This window comes from Homalodisca vitripennis, chromosome 6 (genome assembly GCF_021130785.1).
Source record: "Homalodisca vitripennis isolate AUS2020 chromosome 6, UT_GWSS_2.1, whole genome shotgun sequence".
Lineage (NCBI taxonomy): Eukaryota > Metazoa > Arthropoda > Insecta > Hemiptera > Cicadellidae > Homalodisca > Homalodisca vitripennis.
The window spans coordinates 16,341,082-16,358,714 of NC_060212.1; the positions used below are offsets into that span (position 1 = coordinate 16,341,082).

At 33.8% G+C, this 17,633-nt stretch overlaps 1 protein-coding gene across 1 annotated transcript in view; it reads right to left on the minus strand.

Moving 5' to 3' along the window:
* LOC124364149 (protein commissureless 2 homolog) overlaps positions 1-17,089 on the minus strand; it is a 32,279-nt gene extending 15,190 nt beyond the window's left edge. The window contains exon 1 of the mRNA XM_046819392.1: positions 16,899-17,089. The gene's annotated coding sequence lies outside the window, so the exon portion shown is untranslated. The remainder of the gene's footprint in view (positions 1-16,898) is intronic.
* Between the last annotated feature and the right edge of the window lie 544 nt (positions 17,090-17,633).

A 17,633-nucleotide genomic window follows, 5' to 3' on the forward strand; every position in this document is an offset into this window, starting at 1 on the left:
AATAAAACATCATATCGAATCGTATCCAAAGAAAATTTCACATTACTCGTCTAAGACGGTTTCCTATCTTGATGCAACTCTAACTGTAAAAAAACTTCATGATATGTTTCTTGAAAAAATATCCTAATTTGACAAATGAAGTAAAGTATGAGTATTTTCTAAACATATACAAAAAGGACTACGGTTACATGGTTTGGACGACCTCAAGTTGATGTGTGTTCACAGTGTGAGGGACTTAAACACAAAAATGAGATCTTCCTTGAATGATAACGCTAAGTTTGGCAGCGGCAGCAGAAATGCTAGTTCACAAGAGACGGGCCAACAAGTTCTACAAAAAAAAATGCAGAGCACTTCAGCAGTATGTGAAAATAAAGAAGATGCTATGGCTTTTTCTTTTGATTTCATGCAAAATGTTCCATTGCCTGCTTTGTCAGTACAAGAAATGTTTTTTACTTGAGAAAACTATGGTTGTATGTATTTTTTCTGTACAATGAAGCTGTTTTTTACACATACCATGAGGGTTTCCGGTAAAAAAGGTCCAAATGAAGTTTGTAGTATGATTCTTGATTACATATACACTAAAGTGCCCTCAGAAGTAAAAGGAAACTTTATGTGTTTAGTGATGCTTGTGGTGGGCAGAACAGAAACCAACACACTTGTAAGAATGTTAATGACACTAACTATGACTGGCCGCTTTTCAGCAATTCATCACTATTTCCCGGTTCGTGGTCACAGCTTCCTACCTTGCGACCCTTGACTTTGCTACAGTTAAACGTGCTATCCGTAAGTTTTGACAGAGTGTACACACCAATACAGTACAATGAAATCATTGAAAGTGCTAAAGTGAAAGATCCGAAGTTTGTCGTGAAGAGTTTACAATACAATGACTTTATTGAGTTCAAAAACTGGTGGCCTACAGTTTTCAAGAAAACCACAAAAAAGTATTGACAAAACTTGAAGACTTCTCCATCAGTAAGTACAAGCACTTTGAGTACAGCTCTGAAAGACCTGGATACGTTATAGCTCGCCCTTTCATTGATTCAGTAGCATCAGGCACCTTCCAGCTAAAAAAAACCAGGATCAATAAACCTTCCAACCGCACAAGCATACCAAGGTATGTTACCAGTAAAGGCCAAAAAAGTATAGGATGTTCAAAAAATAGTTCGCTATGTTCGGAAGACCATCTCACATTCTATCAGCAGATCTTGGCTTGGGACCAGTCCATACCTTTGGAGGGGAATGTGGAGGAAAACCACAATGAAAGTGACTACGATGAATAGGAAAACTTGACTATATCAAAAAATAAACTTTTTCAAGCATTTAAAAAATAGGTCAAACAAAAGATTTAAATGTAATATACTTGCTGTTTTAGTACACAACATAAAGTTTATTGTAAGTAAAAACAATGTTTTTTTTAAATTAAAAAGATTTTTTTTATTTCATTGATGTCTAAAAGGATAAAATTCCAACCATAAAATAACATAATTACTAGGTGACGATCATCAAAATCAGATATTAGTATATGAAAAGTTTAATATGAGTTCAATATCTACATCTTTCTAATTAAACATGTCTTCCTAATGTAAACAGAAAATATGTTATTCAGTTTACTTGACATACCCGAAAAATGGACTAAATGGAATGTTATCCTTTTACATGTCACCGATTCAATTGTGTTCAAATATATTTTTCTTTACAATCACAAGCTTTTAGTAAGTATAAAGGTTTAAAGTAATAAAATGCTTGTTGAGTAAAGCGTATTTGAATAAATAGTCTATTGGTACAGTTTGCACAATCGAAAATACGAAAATAATCATTTTTCGATATGAAATACTAGCAGTTACCCGCGATTTCACACGCAATGTTTGGCTTTGCGCACGTGTATGAGCACTTCTGGTTCGAGTGAATTCTATTTCCGACGCCAACATTGAATTTGCTTTGTTGCCGCGATCAAGAAAAATTTTTAAACGTGTATATTTATGGGCATTGTAGTTTAAAGGTTTAAAGGCTATAAATGTAAACAAATTGAAAATAACGGTAAAATTAATTAAACATAATGTGCTGTTATAAAATAATGTTTACACAGAACATTTGATTACATTTACCCATAGAGAATAAATATTGTATTTGCATTTAACAGGCTCTTTCAATTGATAAAATTTGTTTGCTGAAATGCATTTCTTATCACATTTTTCACAACTTAAGAGACTACTGGTGCGTATCTCAGAAGGATTTTCGGAACAGGAATATGCTTATATGAACCAGGGAACCTAAAAATGTCCATGTAAAAGTGTTGTACAGTCGGTCATGAAGTTTTTACGCGATTGAGTAAAACAAACGCACGCGTAACCAAAGGTTGTTTTAAGATTACTCAGTATGTTCAGTTCTTTCAGTCTTCAGTCTAGACGTAATTTGTTATTGCTAACTCATTTGTTAAAACTTGTTAGAAATGAAGTTAAGGATCCGTCTTCTCTACAGCAAACTCGTTTTCATGTTCCCGGAATTAAAACTAGAATACACCATCTGTTTGAATACCTTTTTCTAGAACTAATATATTTGCCAACTCTGCTATTGTGTCAATGATACGGCTTTACAATTAAATGGCTCAACATTTAGATATTTTCAACAATAGTTTGAGTTGAGAAAGGTAAGTTTAAATGTGCTTGATATATAAATATTTATAAGCATAATTATATAAACCATAGTTAGGCATAACTTATATACCGTAGTTTTTCATCCTATTTAATAAGTGGTTGTATCCTTGTTTAATGCTAGTTGATTTTTTATTAATTTGTATGTATACTATTTGTATATATTGTTTTGAGTTTAATAGTTTTGTTATGAATACTTTTTGCATGCTTACAAGTGGTAGTTTTTGTTTACTTTGTAGTAGTACTGCTCTGCTGTAATTAGGTTTTTTTCTGTAACAATGTATGTAAATAAATAAATAAATAAAAGTGAAATTTCTAAATTTCTTGTCTTAAGAGAAAAACAAATACCACACACATACAAGCTTTTATTAATAGTGTAGGTCTTCAATAAACATGACAATTCTCAGTTAACAGTATTCAAATTGGTGCGTATTTAAAATAATAATTTTCATAACTACGAGCAAAATTGGTTGTTTTCGTGTGCAATCGTGTTTTACGAGTAAGGCGAGGAGAAACTCAATCAAAACACACGTTTTATTACATTTTTAGCATATAACTCAATATTACTCAATAATAATAAAAGTTTGAGGCTAGTGTACTGAACAAAACTTGAATTGTGTGCCAATTATATTTTAGAACTATGTTAAAGGTGAGGAATAAATAATCACTTTATAGACATAGACTACTTACGTACCAGAACTAGCTATTATTTGTGCAGTATGAAAAAGATGTTTTTCCAATGTGAAACTCTATAAGCAATTAGAGTAAAATGCCCATGGCCAAATGCTAACATTGCGCTGTGTTGCTTTGTAAAGTGGACTGTTTGTGCATTATGAAATAAATATCAAGTAATTTTATTATATTTCGATTTTAAAGGAATTTTGAGATTCTCCGTGAATTTATAATGGGAAAATTTTGTTTGATTTCAATGAGTGTTTTGATAATTTAGTTGTAGGCTAGGGAGGAAGAAGATAAGGTTGAGTGTGAGTTTTAAAATCTCTGTGATATATCTCGTGTTTGGATGATTATGGTAACTGAGCTTCTCTCGTTACCCCATTTTCCCTCGTTCGGTAACATGGGCCATTACACAATTTGGTATTTAAATTTCTTTAACAGCACGAAAGAATATTTGTGTCACCATTTGTTCTGTTTTGGTTTGACACCCCGTCGATAAGAAATTATATGCGGTTAGACATGTTTTGTTTCAGTATTAATTAATTGTTAAAGTGGGTTGGTATACTTTACATATAAACAAATCGAAGCTTTTTGTACTGAAATTACAGTAGGATTTCGTATATTTGCCAGCGCTATATGTTACGAAAATTATACCCCTACATTTCGAAGATATAAATCTACCCTCTTCTTCAGATGTAAAAACATTCTAACATTAAACAACTAAATTTATTCCCTCCAGTCCGGACTTAGTGTAGTTCGTCAGGTATCACTTACCCATTTTAAGGTTGAGTGCCTTTTTTGCACCTGAAGAAGATGGTAGATTTCAATCCTCGAAACGTTGTGTTATATTTTTTCAACATATAACGAAAGGGAAATATACGAAATTCTACTAAACCATTGTCAGGTTATGACGCAGTCCTGAAAATTTTGGCTCCTGGCAAAGATTTTGTTTGTGACATCCTTGTAAACCGGCCTATTTGTATTCTGGTTAGCCGTGTCCGTCAGTGAATCCACGGCCATTGCCTGAATGACGTCATCAGTGGTCGTGACGTTTCTGAACATCGAGGAGGCGTTGACCCACAGAACAACAGCTACTTCCGCGCTCGTGTATTTAATCTGTCGGCGATTACTCTCAGGTTCAAGAAACTCTCGTCATAACAAAACACGAAGTGGAACACACAATCTCTGCGGGTTGCAGCTAAATCTATAACAGTTCATCAGTAGTCACACTTAGGCGTGAGAAGTAAAAAGCGGAAAAAAGTTACTACCGACTGTTTAGAGATTAGGAGTATTAGGCCTACCTGAAACCAATAATTAATGATGAAAAGTAAAACTAGTTCTATTCAATTAGGTTTCACCAAAGCGAGGGGAAAAACAATTAATTTTTCAATCTGTATCATTATTAAATCCTATAAAATATTCAGAGATGAATGAGTACTTAAGAAAGTTTTCCACTCTTTTTGTACCTATTTGTAAGGATTTCTCAATGACTATATCCTCATTTCCCCCACATCTCCTACAATTTAACTTATTTTCACTTTGCTTTCCTCTCATTTTTTGTTGATTTTTTTGTATCGCAAACAAACTTATTATTTTATAAACTTGTTGGTTGTAAATTGGTGAGCAGCACTGTTCTGGTTGGATTATATTGTTAATGTGGTGATCACAGTCCTTTTACTTTAAGACACAAAAAGAATATTATTACTTTGAAAGGTATTATTTTTGGTAATTTTGTAATCAGACACAAGGAAAGTAGTGCTGAAAATAAGAATAGAGTTTTTTCAGTTTGTACGAGTTCCTCGTAAAAACTATGACTTGAGGAAATGATACGTTGCAAGTGACATATTACTTAAGGAAGCAATGTTTAAGAATTAAATACGGATATTAAGTAAATTGTTTGTTTTTATAAAAAGATATTCTTTGAGTTTGAAATTATGTAGTGTAAAGATTCAAATTCATATCTGTGTCTAGCTGTTTTATGGTAAGTCTAATTTCAAGATGACGGCCATAATTAGTTTTTTAAATCCAAAAAATACCTATATAATACCAAATAATACTCTTAGATTAAATGTAAATTTATCTACATTTTTTATATTTTTGGAAGATTTAAATATTACATTAAAAATCAATCGAACCAAAATTCAATTGCACTACCTTAAATAAATCTGACTGTAAAATTGCAAATATTGAACCCATTTTATATTTAATTTTTCAATACAATTATTATCATGGAATTGAATATGAATATATAGAAAGTGTACATCCTAATACTAATAATATTATAAATGCGAGAGAATTAATTTGTTTGTTTGTTTTCATTTTACGCGTTAACTATTCAACCGATTGTACAGAAATTTTACATGGACGTCCTTATGGTTCTTGATATGAATATAGGCCTATTGTTATTTTGAAAATCCCTCCAGGCTCCGTTCCACTGGCTTTTAATGTATCGAAAAATCTCATTTTGGTCTCTAAAATTGTGAAATATTAAATGAAAGATAATGTCAAATGTAACGAACTGTTCTGTTTAAATATTATTTGTTAATTTAAAATTTTTCCAACTAAATTCTCCAATTTTTCAATTTGGTTTTTTCTTAATTTCTTAATTAAGAAGTAACCATCATTTTCACGCCGTTTTAAATTTCAGCGATTAGGTAAGTATTCATACACAGTATAAAATGTCCTAAAACATAAGATGGCCAGAGAATTTACTTCGAAGACTCCCTTTAAAGAAGATGGCAAGAACTATCATGCTAGAAGAAAGTTCGCTGAACTGCGCTTTTGAACTAATTTACCAATTCCAACTATAAATATTCTAAAATGTTACAAATACTATTTAGTTTATAAAGGAACAACGCGTAGTGTAATTGTTAAGGTACTGTATATTTTAATCCATTGTATCCTATTAGATATAAAAGACAAAGTTACTACCTAACTTTTTCTTTGATCTTAGTTAACTTCTGATAGGAGTAAGATTCTCTGATTTATAATATATTTTCTTGTTTGGGAAACAAGGCAAAATCGACTATGGAACAAAACATAGTAAGAACGAAATAAATTAAAATGGCCATAAATATAAACTTTTTGACGTATATTTTTGATCGTAGCAACAAGGAAAACTCGAAATTGGCCCCTGAAATATAATTCATTTCAACAACCAGTGGCCATAAACGTGTAACGCATACTAAATTGCTTGCAGTGGGTAACTGCTAGCAGTGCAAATATAACAGACAAATAATTTGTTATAAATTTTTATTTTCATCACAGCAACTCTGTAAACATAAAGTGTTGTTTTCCCTGTCCATTATTACATATGTTTAATTAATTTAACCACTATTTTCAATTTTTGACATTCACAGTCTTGGTACACTTCTTATTTAATCCTTTTCTGCAACCATTGTAGAGAACAGAAAAAGAAAATATCCAGATGATAAATTTAAAGTTAAAAAAAAAATTAATTTTAACAGTACGTTTCAGCAAATATTAAGTATGCAGTGCTTGGTCAGTACTGCAATGTGTATATCGAAGACAAAGTTACTATTTAACATTTACTATATATTTAAAGACTGTTATGAAACCTTTATTAGTTGATTTTTGACAAAAGTAGGCTTCTTAGGTCTGTGTATGTATTTTGTATGAGGCAGTATCAGCTATGGAACAAAACGTACAATATGGAAATAAATTACAATGACCATAAATATACGCTGGTAACTGCTAGTGGTAAAATAAAGAATAAAATAATGTAAAAAGTACAGACAAGAAACAAAATAACAACTCGTAAACACAACTAATAAACTGTAAATTGACGTACAAGTCGCTACTAGCGTGCGTCAAACATTCATATCGCCGCACAATCAACCAGTGTGGAGCACCATTACATGGCAAGGTTTTCCTGAAAGATATAACGACAGTACAATAAATTATGCTTCACGATAAAGCCCTGTGCCCGGCCAATGTCATGTGTGTAAACTATTGTGTACTTTTCCGCCGCTCGGTGTTCGTAGTCGATGACTCCTTATGTTTATGTCGTTACGGGCTGAGCTGTAGCGAGGCTCGTCACTTGTGACAAGAGGCAGGGATAACTATCGTTCGGGAATGCGCAGAACGGGGGTTTATAAACATTTTCACCTTCGCAGGCAGGTTTAGCAATCTGCAAAAAAACAAAGTAAAAAAAATCTGTTGATTTTCTGTTGAAATCTGTCATCTGTTGGTTATATAAACAGATTGCCAATAATTAAAAATGCCTCAACACCCAAGGTGTCAAAAACTCTATCAAACTCTGCTTAAAACGATTTTTACATTATCCTTCTTAGTTTATATAAGACCTAGACTTGTGAAACATTCAAAACTGAAGCCCCTGATCTCTGAACCTTAATCTGATTTCTAGAGTCCTCCGGCCTGGAAATGTTAGATTAACCAAATGGTCTTTTGGTTAATCTAAAGAGCTGACAATTCTTTAAAACTCTCTACCCCTGCAACATAGTGGCCTGGAGCGTATGCTTTAATTCCATCATGTTTTTAGGAGTTTTCTGCTTTTGGAACGACTTTTTCTTCCAAGAAGCTCTACAGGCCTTCCATGCTTCTGTGTGACTTTTATCGGTCATTGGCCTTTTGTACCATGTGAAATTTGATAACCTCTCAATTCTTAGACCTCCCATATTCTGGGTGCTCCCGCCTTGTGAAATTCTGATTAATGGGTCTCTGCAAGAGATAGTCCTGTTGGAATCTCTTGAATAAGAAAGTTTTGGCATATTAGAACTTCAGTCTCTGAGATCTTCCGGAATATTGAGACGTATGATGGTCTCAATAGCGATCGTGCTAAGTTGATGCCCAGATTGCAGTGGTTTCAGGCATGTATCGACTGCCCAGTCGACGCCTTTGATATTATTATGATAGACAATTATTAATTGACGATTTAACCCTAAATCAAACTCAATTGTCTACTCTATTTGTTAAATGAATATGGTATTGTCTCCATCAACCCCTGTCAAGACCTGTTAGGAATAAATCTAAAATTCAGATTGTTCAAATATATTGAGAAAACGATCACCGACCCTTACAACCAGCTGGGAAACCCAAACCGTTCTTACCTAATACGAATTAATAACCCATTAAAAAAATTAATAAACAAGACAAAATGTTCTGTATATATATATTTCTGGAAGGCATCAGTCACCATGCACTGATTGCTCGGCTCCTTCTTATCCAGAGGCGCATGCCATCTCGCGCTAGGAGACCTGCCCTTCTGACAAACTGATACCTCGAACTCCAGTATGATGGCGAAGAGATTACCGTGTCTGATACTACTAATTCCCATTAACCGATAAACACTGTGGCGATTTCCGCTCATAACGTTTGGGAATTCCAGACGTAAAAGGAATCCCGATCTATAAACCTTCCATTTTATAGGAGGTCTGTCATGGGAGCTCCCGGACTGTTCCTAGTAGACGTAAAATTTTAACACGTGATCTCTTCCGACCTGTGGAAGCGCCCGCCTGGGATTCACTGTTCCTTGGAAATGATTCATTGCTCCCGGAAAGCAATGGTGTAGATTATTTCCCATAAATGTCTAGATGAGTTTTAGCCCAACTCTAATCAACTCTAAGGCGTACAGTATAACCATGCGGAAATGGCCATGCACCTGTTGCAACTCCTGGCTCAAAGGGTGCTGGATAACTAAATTGCTGGGTAACTTAACGTTTATTCCACATAATTCCCTGGCCAGTTTCGGTTGAAACTCGCGCATGGACTAGACAACTGCAAGGAAAAGGTTTTGAACAATGAGCTCCGCCTTCTTGGCTCTTTTTAGGATACGATCAGTTTAACCATAAGATTGTGTAGGGTACATTAGTTGCTTATAAGACAGTGGTTGAACTGGGATTCTGCCATCTTGGTCAAATAGGTGTGTGAAAGTGAAATCAACACAATTTTGTTGTTTGTATTCCTTCATAATAACTAAATCAAACATTTTATGAGAGTTTTAAAATTGCAAAAAAGTTATTTCCATTATCAATAATTTGACTTCAGAGAGTCGTGCAGGACAGTGATAAAACTTTGTAAGGATTAACTTTGCCATATCTCTACATCTTAGAAACAACCAATTTTCTTTGTCTAAATGTGCCTTAACCAGAAGACGAGACATACATGAATATGAGACAAGAGGCAGAGATAACTACCGTACGGGAATGGACAGATCGGTTCCTTATGAACATTTGCCTTCGCAGACAGAGGTGTTCATTTTATAACCAGATTGCCAAATCCAATTAAAAATTCCCAAGCAACCAATGCGTTATAAACTCGTATAAACTCTGCCTGGCTTCAAACGATTTTTATAGTGTTGATGAGTTTTTGGCATTCAACTGGGAGACCAGAAAAATGAGATGAGGAAACTGACTCCAGCGCTGGAAGTGGATTTGGAATTGGTATGGAATGAATTGGGTGTGAATATTTGAGTGTTGTAAGTTTGAATGCGGCCTTGATGAATAAAGAAATGTTAGATTTAATAGTTGACATTTGATGTATATTGTCGACTACAATTATACGATTTGATTTGATTAATTGTAATAGTAAATGTCTATGTACAAGTGGAATTCAATTTATACTGTTTTTTCAGAGTAGCTTAACTCATTTACAAATAAAAATAGCAAACGATTACTGTTTTTGAAAAACGTATTTAGTTATCTAAAACTAAAGAAACAAAATGTAATAATGTTGACCTAATATTTAAAATATACTTGTTTGTTTTGAAATGCCCTGCTTCGTGAGTTTTCAAGGTGAGGCCATTGTACAGTTTAGTCTTTTAACGTAAAAGAAAAGCTCCTCCTCCCAAGTTTTAGCCGCATGTTTGGAAAGTGCAACATACTACCATGATAGGTGCTACATCGAGACTTCTTCTTTGAAAGAGAGCCTTTCTTAAAAGTACTACGACTTATTGACAGACAAAAACTTGTGAACTTTACGCACGATAGAATTCAGCTTAGAGTTTCCATTGGCAACAATCTATCTAACAGGATTTCGAAAGGGAGAACATTTAGATAACAGTCCCAAATTAAAGGCAAAACGGATTTTGAAAAATTTTGGAAATTTAGGATTTGCTCTTTTTCCCCTTTTGAAGCTGTTACCATAAGCTGGATAGCAGTTGTAACACTGAGAAGATTAGTGACTGCATGAGTCATCGTAGTTTCTGGCAGCAGACCTTTGAGTCAGCACACACTCCTCAACCTCAAAGCACGCTGAGATTAGTTGGCTAGACATTAGCCCATCACTCTAGAGGATGAAACCTTTCTGTCTGTCTGTTTGTCTACACCATATCTCAAGAACAAACATACTTATAGAACTGAAATTTTTCACGAAGCTTCAATTATATATATATATACTGTATATATATATATATATATATATATATAAGTTGTGATTCAATGTTAATTGAAATTAAATAAGGCTATTGCCATTTATACAATTTAATGTAAATAAAAAGTCGTTTGACAGGTATTTGGTCTTCCGATCATATGTTAGTTTGCTTATTTAAACGCATATGTGACAGATACGGCCAAATACAAAATAATTGAATCGGAAAAAGTGAGCGCTCTGTGGTGTAATGGTAGCACATTCACCCGGCAAGTGAGAGATCCGGGTTCGACTCCCGGCGGAGCAAGTACTTTTTGCGATTCAATGTTTATTGAAATAAATTATATATATATATATATATATATATTATATATATATATATATATATATATATATAGTCTCTTAAGCAGTTCAAAAGAAAACTACAATTATCTTGTACAATATTTCGTTGTATTAACAACTTTTTCAAGTACACAATAATAACACAGAATAAAATAATGTATACAGTATATGCAACCACGAGTCTGATGGTGGTAAATATCCCAACGAAAATGGCTGAGCGCTAGCGAACATTTTTACATTGGGCTTAATGTTAACCGTGTTGACAGTGAGAAATCACAAAATAAATCAACTTGTGGATACAATTAGTACAATAATATGAAATTTCAAGATGTACACTGTTATAGATATAGGTATAGACTTAAAATCTTGCATGCTAACTAAGCGAAGCCTGATAACACGACATGTGTTGTGGTGTATAGCACGCAGCTAAATGTATAGAAGTTTACTTTACGAACACCACAACATTAGAAATTCACCCAATCTTTATCACACTACTGTATTAATCTTGACAAAATAAAATTTCATAATTTTGAATGACTAGTTTTTAAGTGTATTCATTGGCAAAATCAATAATAAGTTCCCCCTAGTAAAACAGTTAACACGATTGTTAAGGAAAAGCCCGTTATGTTAGTTACTTTGTTAAACAACAAGCCTCTGTTCTGTTCTGGGTTGGACGGACGGCTGTCTAGTGTCTGGTTACTATCGACATAGTTACAGATAACTGTGATTTACAACCTCTATGTTCGGGTGTCGTCCATCACGCGTGGACTGATGGGTGCTCCGTCACCAGCGATAACACCGGCAGGCCTACTAGTCTACTACTAGGAATGTTACTAAATATGTCACTGAACATGGTGAATTCAAAAGAGAAATCTAAATAAAGTAGAATTCTACCACTTGAATACCAATGAATGGACAGCGTAATTTGAATGTAATTGGCTGAGCGTTAGCGAAGCCTATCACTCACGGTATTGAAAAATTGTATATATGTCTACCTATCTGATTGAAGCAATTGAAATTCCTTGTTATACGCCTCTATAAAGGGTTGAATTGGGATTGTCTAAACGGTTTGTTTAAAATTTTGACGGTATTTTATGGAATCAACTATCCACATCACTTCCGTGGCGTTATCTTGTGGGGAGTATGTGCAAACGCACATTTTCGCAGAATTTTCAAATTAAAAAATTGCAGTCAGAATAATTTTCCAAACTTTACTGGAGAGAGTAGTGCAAACCAAAATTGAAATGAGTTGAAATGTTCCTGGTTCTATATTTTGAAAAATTGTCTTTTTTCAAGTGCGGCCACATAAGAAGTACTCATGTGAAACTAGAGACAGGAAATTAAAAAGAGAAATCTAAAGAAAGTAAAATGCTACCAGTTGAATACCCATGAATGGATAACATAATGTAAATCTTCTGGGCTGAGCGTTAGCGAAATTTATCACTCGAGGCATGGAAAAATTGTATTTCTGACCACCTATCTGATTTAAGAATTTGACACTACTAAACTCAGTGGTATCCACCTTTAAAAAGGGTTGAAATGGGATTTTCACGTCAATCTTTCCTCAAACTTTCCGAATATTGCTAAATTCAGGTGTTCTTGATGGCTTGTTATGGAATCATCTATCCAACGTCTATTCTATGGCGTTATCTTGTGGGGAAGATGTGCAAACGCACATTATTTACAGAATTTTTAAATTGAAAAATGCTGTGAGAATAATTTTCCAAACTTTACTGGAGAGAGTAGTGCAAACCAAAATTCAAATGAGTTGAAATTTCCCTGCCTTCATATTTTGGAAAATTCCGTTTTTTCAAGTGCGATCACATAAGAAGTAGAGACTTACTCTCATGCAGAACTAGAGTCATGGAGTACCACCGGTCTGGGACACATAGCACAGAGTGATTGTGTATGAATGTTTGCCTCTTCAAGCAGGAGTTCTATTGGTCTGTAGTTTACTGGAAACGATCCACAACGCCTAAGACGTTTAAATGTTATTTTGAAACGCGTTATGGTGTCAGAAGCCTTTTTATAGTATAGACAAGTTTAAGGCACAAAACTGGGAGACCAGTTGATTAGCTAACGGGCCCCGAAGCTACAGGTGAGAAATTAGAAGATGAATAATATTCGGGTGAATAAAACATTTTATATGTGTGAATGAGGTACTAGAAAGATATGAATGAATGTAAAAATTTTAGTTGCATTCAATTAAATTGAGGATTGCGATACAATGATTATATTGTAATTCTGCAATCAGAGATTTATTAATATTATTATTATCTGTCTGTGTGTACGCCATCTCATGAATGAATAACGTTTTGACTTGAAATGATGCTTCATTTCTATACAAGTAACATCGAGTTTGATAATGGTCCATGTCAATTCATTAGATTTGGCTAAGCGTTAGCGAAGCGTTTTACAATGATCTTATGGGTAATGACGATAGCAGAGTTAATAGCAGAGTAAATAACTTACCACAAAAATATTTTATTGAAGCTAATAGTTTAAAATTTCATAGAAAATGATAAGTAGCAATCGCCTAATTATTAATTAATCAGTAAGAATTTTGTGTGTAACCATGAAACCTTATTTCTGTGTCTAATAGTATGTACGGAAATAAAAGATTCGGTCTTCTATAAACTAAAGATATTTCCAATTTAAATTCTAATTTCTACTTTCACTATTTTAGTGGAGCGGATTAATATAGATGAAAATAGCGATAAAATATTGAAAAGCTCCTAAAAAAAGCTATGTTTAAAAGCTATGTTTATTTATGTACGTGTGGGGGTAGTTAGGCCGCATGTGTTAAAATGTTGCGTAACTACCTTCGCTAAGGTAGCATAAATAATATATCTTATAGCTATATCTATAAAAAAATGTGATACAATGTCACATGTTAAAATGCCATATGATAGTACTCAGTTTGTTTATTTTTGAGATTTTCTAACTGACATGACACCATGGTTACCCACAAGACCAATATAAAAATGTTCACTAACGCTCAGCCAAATATCTCGGAGTGACATGCACCATTACCTACTTAGAAATGAAATCTCATGCAAAATTTCAATTCTATAATTGGTCACTTTGTCCTCGAGAGTTCGTGGGGACAGACAGTCAGCTCCTCAAGTGATAGGCTTCGCTAACGCTCAGGTAATAATGTAGAGAATGCAACGTATGTAATAGCCCACCATGAATAACGTCACGAATAATTGGCGGAAAGCCACGTAAATTCCACGTATATGTACACTTAAAAATGTTCAAGGAAAAATCTGAGTTTATGGACTTTTTAAAATGATTACATACAATTATGTATTTATGGATGTCGTTGACCTTCGATATCTTCAGCACATACAAGTATGCAATAAAACAGTAATGATGCAATAAATCAAGACTAAAATAGAACAATGGAACTGGAATTATATAAAGAATGAAGGCGAATAATGATCAATAAATAAAGTCGAATTAATTAAAGAATAAAAGTAAAAATTGAATAATCATAGTTTAGTGTCAAATGTTTCAAGACTGTTCGTTTTCGAGATATTTTCCGGACAGACAGACAGACAGACAGACAGACAGGCAGAAAGACAGACAGAAATAGACATTTTTCTCACTCTCTCGAGTGATAAGCTTAGCTAATGCTCAGCCAGTAATATAGATTTAGTACAGTTAACCCTATCCGAGTTCATACAGACGCAATGTTATCAATGTGGAATTTGACCTGTCCGAGTGTGCTTTTCTTGAATGGGTAAAAGTGCTTTAGGTCGAAATTAACATGTTATGTAAACACATTCACAAATTCATAAACGAATATCATAATCGCCTGTATAATTACATGATTTCCCATATAAAAACTAAATACCACAGCAGCAGTTCTCAAACTTTGAGACTATGTCCTCCTTTTTAGGTTAAGTAATTTTCCGGCCCCCTGTTAATTATAATGTAAAAAAAATCAAATAAAATATAAATAATTGTAATCTTTTACTTGTGACAATCGTGTGTAAAGTCAATTAACACTATTCCACACAATTTTAAATAAGTCAAATAGGAAATGCCATGATTGTATACAGTGAAGATAACTAACTATACAATAAAACTATTACTACTACTATTATAACTATTATATAACAATCTAATAATGTCTGTCTGTGTGTTAGTCAATCACGTAAGAATTACTGGACCGATTGAACTGAAATTTGACTTTGTTAGGCTCTCTGGTTAACATATAGGTCTCAATAGATCTATATATTTGTTGGAAATCTCTTCGGAATACGCCTCAATGGTCTACGAAGTTGCGAAAATTCAGATACGAAATTAATTGCAGCGAACACCTATTAATTGAAAGAGCCTATTAAACGCAACGAATTAGTACAGTAGTATAGTTCGTTGGTTAAACGTTACCCAACCGTTCTATATAAACATCATAATAGGACATCACAATCATATGTTTAATTAATAAGTACCATTTTAAATTTCTTTACATTTACAATTTTGATAGCATAGATTAAGCTTTAAAAGTAACAACATTTCTTATTTCAACCTTTTTGTGACCACTGTTGAGCGCAGAGGTTACTCAAATAATAAAACTGGAAGTGTCAGTAAAATATACTTTTAACTTCACATTTTAGCAAAACATGTTACAATGCTTGATCAGTAGTGTAATATACCTTTTGATACGGATTTAAAGATTGTTATAAACCTTACCTTAGTTGATTTTTTACATAGCAGGCTTCTCAGTATGAACATAGTTTCTTGATTGGATAACAAAGCAAACTAAACCAAAGTGACGGAAATGTAGACTAATTGATTCAAGTTGGTAGTGGTAATACAAGCGTAAAGCTCAAAATATTAGCAATTCGCAATTTTGTATTACATGTAAAGCTGTTGACCATAAACACTAAAAAAAAGTAATTACAATATGCTTAGTTTCTTTGTAAAGTTTCATAGAGCCTCATTATTTATTACACCATAACTAAAAAAAAACTAAGGACTTCCACTTTAGGATTCCTCCACACTGGTCTAAATAGTTTAATCGTTACTGCAATCGTTGAAGTTATTTAATCAAATATCATGAAATTTTGGGAAAAAGTTCAGGTTATTTTTTATAGGTACTTATAACAACTGCTTCACTTTGACTTATTTCACCTTTATTTCAACCTTTTTTGTTATTTTATTTGTAACAGTTATAATTATTATGATGGAACCTCTAGATGGGGTGATTAGTACCCTTAGGGGCCCTATTATTTTCCTTTTGAGGTCATCCTGGATCTTTGAATAAGTCAATTTCACTATCTAATTAATTATATAGTTATCACTAGTTAATTAATTGTTTTAAGAATTAAATAAATGTTAAATATGAAACATGTTTTTTGTAATGTACGACTTTATGAGGAGAATAGAGATATTTATTATTATTATTATTAGTTACTTTAGGGTCCCAAAATACTGATTTTTAAACTTAAATCTAAAATGGATCATTAAACTGAAATATCTATCTCAGAAGTGTTTAGAATGCAATTAAAAAAAAAAACTAAAACAATATGCCCACGATGTTCGTGTTTTTTCAGAAGAAAATTGTGTGGGAAGCTGTTGGTAACTGCTAGTATTTTATGTAGGTAATAGTTTTTTGACACTTATTTAGCTCTTTTATCAATAACCCTTTCTTAACATTATAGTCTATAGGTTGTGATTGAAAGTTATTCAACATACATTATTGCTCCTTTAACGAAACTTGTTTTAAAAAACACAATCTTCTTAATCAGACAATACAATCGTCCCTGATAGTAATAAACACAGCTTATCGTTTAAGGCTAGCGTATTGTTATCTAGTCGGAATTGTGTGTATAATTAGCCACAATAAACATGAAATCAATAAAAGCAACTCACCATTGTAATGATCACACGACTCGTACACAGTGGTAACATATCACACTAAGTAACAATGCTCACAACAGGTACGGTCTGCTTAGCGTGGAGCACGCCGGGCACTACACGCTGAGCACTACACGGTCACGCTAGCGTCGCGGAGTTTCTCGCAGCAGCGACAGTCGAACACTGAGCGCCACTAGAACACAAGGTTCACGGTGACTCACGGCGTGGTATACCATTGGCACAGGCGTCACCTGGTAGGGAGCTGTTCAAGGTCAAGTGCTTCCGCGGTGCGTCGCACCGAGGCAGACTGCACCATTCAAGTTCGGCTTTTTGGGAACCCTGATTGAATATTGGGTAAATGCCATGTTGAGTTAAAACTTAAGTGGAAATCGGGATAGGCCTATTTGAAAACAAAAAAAAAAAAAATAGCTCTAGTTAACTTCCGACTTGGAGGGTCTGACTGACACTGTCGCAGACTTGACTCTTGAAATGGAGTCATGTCCGTCTGAGGAGATCCAAAAAACTTATAGCAGCTCAAAATCAACTCTTTAAGTCCCAGACTACAAAATGTAATCCAATTTACGTGAAGAGATATTCTCATTGTCTCATCACGTGGGCTACGATTTTTTAGACCCGATAGCTAAGCACTGTGGAGCGACTGAAATTCTTTTTACATATAACGTAGCTACGGTAGGAAGGGTTGAGCCAATATGAATGTAGAGTTTAGCTCCAGTTCACCTTCCTATCAGG